Below are 9,163 nucleotides of genomic sequence, written 5' to 3'. Positions count from 1 at the left end.
TTTTACAGGGGAGGAAACTGAGGGTCCGTGAGGTGCAGTGGCTCTGGCCACGGTTACGCAGCCTCAAAGCCCGGTAGGCCCCCAAGGGTCACCAGCTGCGCGCGATGCGTACCCACCGTTTTCGTGCCCTCACGAGTGCAAAGGCCTTCCCGTGCCTCCTAACAATTCTCCATCTCCTTCCTTCCACGGGCGGTGACCGTCTCCTGAGACTGGTTTCATTTATCTTCGCACCAAAGCAGCTGTACTGGCAGCACTTCCAGGCCAGGGCATCCACCAGGGGGTCTGGATTCGGGCCTGAGCCACAGCCTGGTGCCCGGGCCAGTGCCCGCCTGCCCGCCTCCTGCTCCCGGCCGCAGGGTCTGCCTCGGCCTGCGCCTCTCCTCCCCATAAACCCAGCTACTAATTACTGCCCCGCAAACACGCCACCATCATTTCAGATCTAACCAGCAAATGAAAAGCTATCGCTCTCAATCAGCCTCCCTGGGCCTCAGCCACGTGGGCGAGCGGCGATCCCTCACCTGTCAGGTCCACTTACAGAGGCCGAGCAGGAACGGAACCGCTTGCCATCGGCCAGCCACGCTGTCGAAGACGTGCTTCGTGGGGACCAGGAAGGGGGGAGGATAATGTGAGTGAGTGTGTGAGTGTGTGTGTGTGTGAGTGTGTGTGTGTGTGAAGGAGGGAGGGAATGTGTGTGTGAGCCTATCAGAGTGATTGTGAGTATATGTGAGTGTGAGAGAGCTCTGTAAGTCTGTGAATGAGGGTGTGACTGCGGGTGAGTGAATGTGTGGTGTAAATATGTGAGTATATGGGAGTGTGTGTGTGTCATATGAACAACTCTGGGAGTGTGCATGTGTGAGAGATTGTGTGGATATGTGTGTATTTGTGTTTCCCAAGGCCTCCTGGTACTGCGCTCAGAGGAATGGGAGAGGAGGGATATGGTGGGGACGAGCAGGGGCTCCTGCTACTACTTTTTTTTTAATTTTTGTTTAAAGATTTTATTTATTTATTCATGACAGACACACAGAGAGAGAGAGAGAGAGGCAGAGACACAGGCAGAGGGAGAAGCAGGCTCCATGCACGGAGCCCGATGTGGGACTCGATCCCGGGGCCCCAGGATCACAGCCCGGGCTGAAGGCAGCGCTACACCGCTGGGCCACCCGGGCTGCCCTCCTGCTACTACTTCTTGCCACTGGAAGGGCCCAGGACCGCCTGAGGACCCCGAGGCTGAAAGCATCTGCTTTCCCCCCACTAAGCGGGCAGAAGAGGGGAAAGTGAACCACCGACATCATTTGGCACATGGAGAAACTGAGGCTAGGCATGTGGGCTGACATCCTGGCCTCTTCCCACACTCAGCACCCTTGAGCACAGCACGCACCGCTGACCGCCTCAGGCCCGGAGCCGTGGCTGCTCTGCTCCGTGCTCCGGAGCAAGTCCCCCCAGCCTTGCTGGGGCTCCGTTTGTCCGTAGACCTAGTAATAGCACCAGCGGACTGGGTACGTCGGGACAGCCCCTGCCCAGGGGAGCTGACGGATGAGCAGCCCCATTTTACAGATGAGGAAACCAAAGGTAGTAAGTAACCGAGCTTTTTGCGTGCATCTGTGATTGTTTCCTCCAGATGAAACCACAGACACCGGCGAGGACCGGCCTGAAGGCCCCTCACACATCCTAGCAGTGACCCTCCAGAAATGTGCTACCAGCGTGTGCTCCTCCCAGCCCGTTTCCCTCCTTGTTTGAAAAATCTCATCCCGACATCCTGAGGGCCCAACCTGCAATGTCAGGGGCCATCCCCTCGCCAATTCTGCCAGAGGTCCCACGGGTCCCAAGAGACATCTAGGTACTCACACCCAGGTGTCCCAAGGCCCCCAGGTGCCAGATTCCTCCTTCCGCTTGTGCACATGCTTGCACACGCACAGGTGTACCCCAGCCGGTGTCCACAGGTGTGTATGTGATAAATTCTTTCTAGGTTAAGGGCTTGGGGCTCTTCTCAGGGGGCTTCAAGCCCAGGTAAGAGAGCCAAAGAGAAACATAAATAAGCCAACATCCTTGAGACGGGCAGGGGGCCCGTGGAGGATTGGGGTGGACGGGGTTTTGATCAGGCAAGAGGGGGTTCTCCAGGAGGAAGGGGCTGCTAGTTCCATCCAGTTCCACTTTACAAAAGAACTCCTCAAATTAGAAAACTAAGCAAGATGCTCGGCACTTCCCAGAGAGCCCTTCGAGCTGGAGCGGCTCTGCAAAACATTTTCCAAACTCATTAGCCCCATAAAAGTCCAATTTTGCTTGCAAAATTTCCCCTGGCCCTACCAACGCTCTCGAAAACTGTTCCCTCTTTCATTCCATCCATCCCCCAGGATCTCCTCAACCTCTTCCCACATCACCTGGCAGAAAGAAGGCTCAAGCTTTGCTGCCTACAGCAAAGACCTTGAACATGGGTTTGGACTCGAGCGAGAGGGAATGAACAGGGAACCACCTCGGGTTAGCAGATGTCCCGGCCCCACACACCCTCTGCCCACTGATTCTCATTAGCCAGCTTCTGTTTTCTCTCAGACCCCATACCTGAGGCTGTTTTCACATCCACAGCCCAGTGCCAGGACGTGCTCTCCCTGACTCCAGACCCCACCTACTTCCCGCCCCCAGAGCAAAAACACAGCCAACAGCCGCCCGAAGCAGCCGCCTTGATTTACAGTCAAGCGTAAGCACTGCAAATTCTATTTTATTTCCCCAGAAACACATGAAAAACTTGGCTCTTTCATTTGCTGACACAAATCTTTTTTCTTTCTGTTTTTCCTTTTCCCATTATTCCTCCCTCCCCGGTGCCTTCCCTCACCTCCCACCTCTGCCCCAGTCACTAGTACATAAAATGACAAGTTGCAGATAAATGAGGAAGCAGGGAGATTGGACGAACTGACTCATCTAGAAAATCATTTTCCTTCTGAATCTGCATTTTCGGGAGCGGACATCTGTTATCACATGTCGAGGCCTTCACTGGCCCCTGGCGCATCTTTGCTAGGAACCCAGAAGGACCGCTCTCTGCAAGGCTTGACCAAGTCAGATGTATCTGGTCCCCCTGACCATTCCCCCTCTGTTCACATAGACTTGCTAAAGACAATGCCACCATAATCCGTGGCCCAGAAATGACAGCACAACATCCCTCAGCCCTCGGAGGGCTGCAGAATCCTTCCAAACCCCTGCAAAGTATTCGCCCTCTAACCCAAGTTGGATGCTGGAGTTTGTGGGGCAGCAGGGAGAGGAGGAGGCATTTGCTAGTCATGCTAGTTTGGAGTCAAACTAGTCATGTTGCTTTTGAGTCTGAGGACAGGGTCACCAACTGACTTGAAGGGGATAGAAACCTGATTAGGACATTTCACACATAGGAGGAACTCATCCCCTTGACCAGGGCTGCGTCAGCTGGCAGCTTGCAGACCTGCGATCTATGACAGCACCACTGTCCAGAGGCTGCGGGGAGGATTGGGTGGAGTAACATCTGGTGGGAATCTAAAGCACCCCCCCACCCCACCCCAGCATCCTCCTCAGGTCTACAGGGGAGATGAACAATCGGAGTTCTGAGGCAGTGGCGGTAATAATATCCAGGCTCTCTCGGGGTCACTTCTTCCTGAAAGCCCTGAACCATTTCACAAAGACTGTCTTTTGTTTGTCTGAAACAGTTCTATAAAGGTAGAAATTGATAGGAATTGCATCATTGAGTTTTATAACAAAGTTGAGGCCCAGAGAGGTTAAGTCATTTGCCCAAGGTCACACAGGCTGGTAAACAAACCAAAATTGGCAAATTCTTAAAAGTTAAACATACAGCTAACGTGGAACCCAGCCATTCCACTCCTAGGTACTTACCCAAGAAAAATGAAAGCATAAAGAATTGCACCTAAATTTTTAAAGCAACTTGATTCATGATAGCCAAAACCCAGAAACATCTCAAATGTCCATCAACAGGTGAATGGATGGAAAAAAAAAAAAAAAACAGGCGAATGGATAAACAAATTGTGGCATATCCCTACAATGGAACACTACTTAGCAATAAAAAGAAACAAGCTATTGATACTTGAACAATGTGGATGAATGTCAAAACCATTATACTAAGTGAAAGAAGCCAGACTCAGAAAGAAAAAAAAAAATTAGTACATACTATAGATTCCATTTATACAAAATTCTGGAAAATGCAAACTAACCAACAGGGATAAAAAGCAAATCAGAGGTGGCCCCGGGGGCAAGAAGGATGGATTACAAAGAGCATGAAGAAACTTTTAAAGGTGACCCATATGTTCAGAATCTCAACTGTGGTGATAGCTTAACAGATGTATCCATATGGTAAAACTCATCAAACTGTACACTTTTAATATGTGTCATTTATCATGTGCCAACTACACCTCAATCAAGCTGTAAAAAAATTTCTAAATGTACAAAGGAGAAGGGAGGACAAGGCGAAGAGGCAGTCCAAGTAGGACAATAAGGTGCTAGAAATGAAATTAGCGCGCGGAACATACAATTTGGGGCATGACTCAAATTTATTTGTGAGTTTTTGTTTTCTAGCAGAGAGGAAAAAGAGGGGAAAATGATTTTAACGCAGTCAAATAGTGTCCACGGAGTTGGAAATGAACCCCGATCCTGCACGCGTGAGGCTGCCGGTCTCACGACCTCTCACGCACCCCCATCATCAGTGAGAGTCCCCAAAGTCAATGCCGGCAGAAGCAGCAGAAGGTGTGCTGGTCGGTGTTTACCAGCTGACTTGGGGTGGGCAGACCCGATCTGTCGTGCTCACCGGTGTCCGTGTATCAACGCTCCCACCACAGCCAGTGGCAAACTACCCAAGCGAAGTCGTGGAAGCCTCACACCATCGCAGAGTTGTTCCCACAAGGCCACAATAGAAGTCAATCACCTCAAAGGCATAGGACATTGCAAACTGTAGGAAAATAATTAGGAAGTGGTGAGTTTTGAATACCTATTGTCCTTGTTTTTAATATAATTTCATTGTAAACTTATGTAATTTAATTTCACATGATGGCTTGCCCATAAGCTTCCTCCAGATTTAACTATTGGATTTCATGATCCAGTACTAGCCAGCTCCAGCACGCTATGGGGTCGAAGCTAGGGCGTGTGGCTGAAACCAAAGTCCCCGTGCGTCCCAAGGTCCTGTGGTTGGATGTGGTGAACGGAGCTAGGGGGCAGGAGACAGTGGCCGAAGCCACTTGTCAGCCACAGATGTAGGTAGCAATGCAGGTGGTGCTAAGGCAGGGGTTTAGCAGTGACAAGGAAACTAGTCGGTAGCTCCCTGGAGGCCTCAGGGAGGGACAGGCCAGTACCTGTGAGTATGAAGTTCGGGGGCTTCCAGCTGTGCACGTACCTCAGAAGTGCTCTCATTCCCCAGGTGGCTGGCCATAGACTCCACAGAAGTCAGGGCTGGAAGCCCAGTGGGTCCCTGATGCCTGTGTGGCATCTTCGGCAGCTCTTTGCTCGAAGACTTCCAGCACCAGAAAACTCACTACCTCCTGTGGTTCATTCACCGCAGATTTACTGAGTCCCACTCTGTGCCGGGGACCGTGGTGGGAGCTGGAAACAGCACTGGCCAGTGAGCCCCGATACCAGGAAACTTCAAGTCTGCTCCAACCTGTTGCAAAACGACACTGGGGCTTTGGAGTCAGACCAGCCCAGGCCTTCCCTCAGCTCTGCATCATCCTCGCTACGGGACCTTGACAAATTGCTCACCCTCTGAGCCTGTTTCCTCACCTGTAACATGGGACTGATAACTCCTCTGCAAGATAATGTTTAAAATCACCTGGTACAGGACCTGGCTCCTAGCAAGGGCTCAGGTGAACTTGGTGCTGACCTCCACAGCCTCACAGAGAAAGTCTGATCCCTTTTGCATGTGAGATTCCTCCCCAAAATGGAAACAGCCCTCTTTATAGTAGTAGTAGTAGTAGTAGTAGTAGTAGTAGCAGCAGCAGCAATAGTAGTAGTAGTAGTAATAGTAATAATGCCACAGGTCGAACTTTGTGCCTCAGGGACTACTCTGAGGGCACTATCACCATGCAAACTACAAAATGGAAGCCCAGAGAAGTTGAGTAACTTCTCAAAATCACACAGCCAGTGAGTCATGGCACCAGGACTTGAGCAGAGGAAGCATCTTCAAGCCAGCATCCCCAGGGATCACGCCACCCTGGCTTCCCCCCCACTTCCGAAGGCCCTCCCCGGAACTGGACTCACCGCTCCACACAAGGTCCTGCCACCCAGGGCAGAAGGAGCGGGGCTTGGTCCTTCCCTAGCGCTACACTCACCCCGCCAGCTGTTCCCAACCCCTGGGCCCCAGAACACTGTCTCCCCACTCTCCGCCCTCTTGGGCTTGCTCTGGTCCAAGGCAAACCATGTCCTAGTAAAGCCACTAAGTGTCTTTTCTTGGAGAATACTGAGACCGTGTCACTTCCCTTTTCTCAACTGTCCTTCCGTTTATGATATGATAGTGGTGGTCTATTTTTGGCCCTAGTTCTAATAACCTCAACTGGCAAAATAAAAGTTTTGCCACCTCAAGTGGTCCTAAGATTGAGAGAAGTGGACTTTACTAATCTGTGAAAGCCCAAAGACCAGGGGACTCGGCTGTCCCCCTTCCACGGGACCCTGTCTGTAGGCCCCTGGAGTCCCTCAGCGCCACCCTAGGGGGATGACCTTGTGTAGGACACTTGCCCCTCCTGTATCGGCTTCGGGTGGCTCCTCCAAGAGTTCCAGAAATAAAACACCCTCACCCCCAGCCACCGCCTGGCCCACTTGCAAAACTGATCTGATGTCACTTGACTGACAAACCCTCGCTCCTCGGGGCTACTCTAAGAGCAGAGGTGACAAGCTGGCTGGGAGGAGGCCCTTCCTCTGGAAGCAGATATAAGGCTTCAGCCCTAGGGGCGCCTGGGTGGCTCAGACAGGTGAGTGGCCAGCTCTTGATTTCTGCTCAGGTCCTGATCCCAGGATCCTGGGATCAAGCCCTGCATCAGGCTGTGCTCAGCAGGGAGTGTGCTTGAGGATTTTCTCTCTTTCCCTCTCTGTCTGCCTCTGCCCCTCCCACCCACTCGTGTGCTTTCTCTCTCTAAAATAAATTAATAAATCTTAAAGAAAAAAAAGAAAAGAAAGCTTCAGCCCTAGAAAAAGGGGGGTGGCCCTGAGAGCTTGGCATGGTAACCTCCATGCCCAGTGCTCAGGGCAAGAGGCAGGAGGAGGGACAAAAGGGGCCCTGCTGCCAGAACCCAGGGGGGACCGGGCAAGGGGGTGAGAGGGCAACGCTGGGGGCCTGTGGAAATCACAGACAAAATTCAGACAGGGGCCTGCTTGTCTGCTCTGACCTAAGGCTCTGGCTGGATCCCCCTCCCTCCCTCGCACACCCTCACACAGGCACACTCACACACGCTCACATAATTCATCACACACCCCCATAGTCACATTCCTCACACCCATACTCACACTCTTACACAAACGCACCATCTCTCCCATCCACTCATACACACGCACACACGCACCCCCACACATTCACACATCCTACTCCACAAGTGGTCCCGGGAGCAATCTTTCAGCCACAGGGTCCGCGGCCTGAGCGCACCCCCCAGGGCCCGGGGCCCCCGTGTCCAGCCCCTCAAGGCCACGCTGGCCGGGCCTCAGTCCACCCCACCCAGTCTGATCTGGATTGGGGAACTGGCCTTCCTGTTACTCAGACACGGACCCTGCTAGGGTTACACGAAACTGGAGGACGATGTGATACTTGGGATCATTCGCCAGCGTCTGGCCTGGCTGGGGAACAAAGGAAAGTTAACAGGGAACAGAGCTGTGGCCGGCCTGCCAGCGCCTCTGCCATCCTGGGTCTCCGCGGACATGGGTCCGTGTGTCCATGTGTCCACAGGCCTGCGAGGCCGCAAGCCGCTGAGGTCCATGAGCCAACGTGAGCGAAGAGCGGCTCCTTCGTACGTATGGAGAGATGCGGTGGCCACGGCCGGGGAAGGGCAGGGCCTCCTGTCTTTGGCTCCTAATGCGACACTGCAGAGCCAGCGCTGGCATCCATGGGATGGCTGGAGCTGGCAACTGGCTAGGCCTGCAGAGAAACCGCAGCAGCACAGCCTGCATTCTGGGGAAGGAGAAGCCCCCTGCCCAGGCTCACTCCATCTAGGGTGCAGGGCACCTGTCTCCTCCCCCTGCATCCCAGCACCTGACAGAAGAACTGGGTCACCCCAGAACTCAGCTGTGTCATTCCATTGGATCCTGGAGCAGCACAAAGAGTACCCATTTTGCAGATGAGAACACTGAGTCTTGGTGCGGTCGGAGGACTTGTCCAGTGTCAGCCAGTGAGGAGTAGAGCCACGTGACCCCCAAGGCCAAACCAATGAGTGAAACAGTAAACACTCAGGGTTGGTGGGATGAATTTTTAAAGTTCCCTGTGATTCTGATGAACAGCTGGGTTTGAGTACATCCATCCCAGATGGCTGGTGTTGATGTCCCCCTCAACACCAGGGGACACTGGACTTCCCCCCAAATCTGACTCAAAATCAAAATTGTGAATATCAAAATAGCCATCTGGTATGGAAAGCTTACTCTGGGCCGGGTACCAGGCACCGTTCCAGACACTTGACACAAATAGATTCACTGAATCCTCCCTCGCAGCCCATTAGACAGAAGAGGAAACTGAGGCACAGAGCAATGAGGTAGCCCAGCCGTAAGAGGCAAGGCTTGCATTTAGAGCCAGGCAGGGCTGCTTGCCCCTCACCCCTGGGCAGCAGTCCCGAGCGCTGCCACCCTCACACCCTCGGTCAGAGCAGCGTTGTGGTGCAGTGCGATTTTTATCTTGACAAGTGGCCCTTTCACAATTGCTATTTCCCCTCCAGAGCCGAAAGCGGAAATTAGAAGAGGAGAAAAAGAAAGAGGGCGACAGCAGGGCCTGATGAATGTGCCCGGCTGGATCACACCTTGAAACCAGAACTCCATTCTCCTTTGTCTGCATAAACAATGTGTGCAAGAGGTAGGCAGGAAGCAGGGGCCATTCACCCCACCCTTGGCACCCCCCCAGCCTGGCAGGTACCCTCTGGCCACAGGGACAGGTGCACGCAGGGTCCAGGGTCCCAACCTCGAAATCATGGGGGTGGGGAGCAGGTGACATGACATCCCTGGGCGGCTGGCCCTGGGGAGG

This window comes from Vulpes vulpes, chromosome 2, assembly GCF_048418805.1.
Source record: "Vulpes vulpes isolate BD-2025 chromosome 2, VulVul3, whole genome shotgun sequence".
In the NCBI taxonomy this organism is placed as follows: Eukaryota; Metazoa; Chordata; class Mammalia; order Carnivora; family Canidae; genus Vulpes; species Vulpes vulpes.
The sequence above is the reverse complement of the archived record's forward strand: the minus strand, read 5'-3'. Positions refer to the sequence as shown.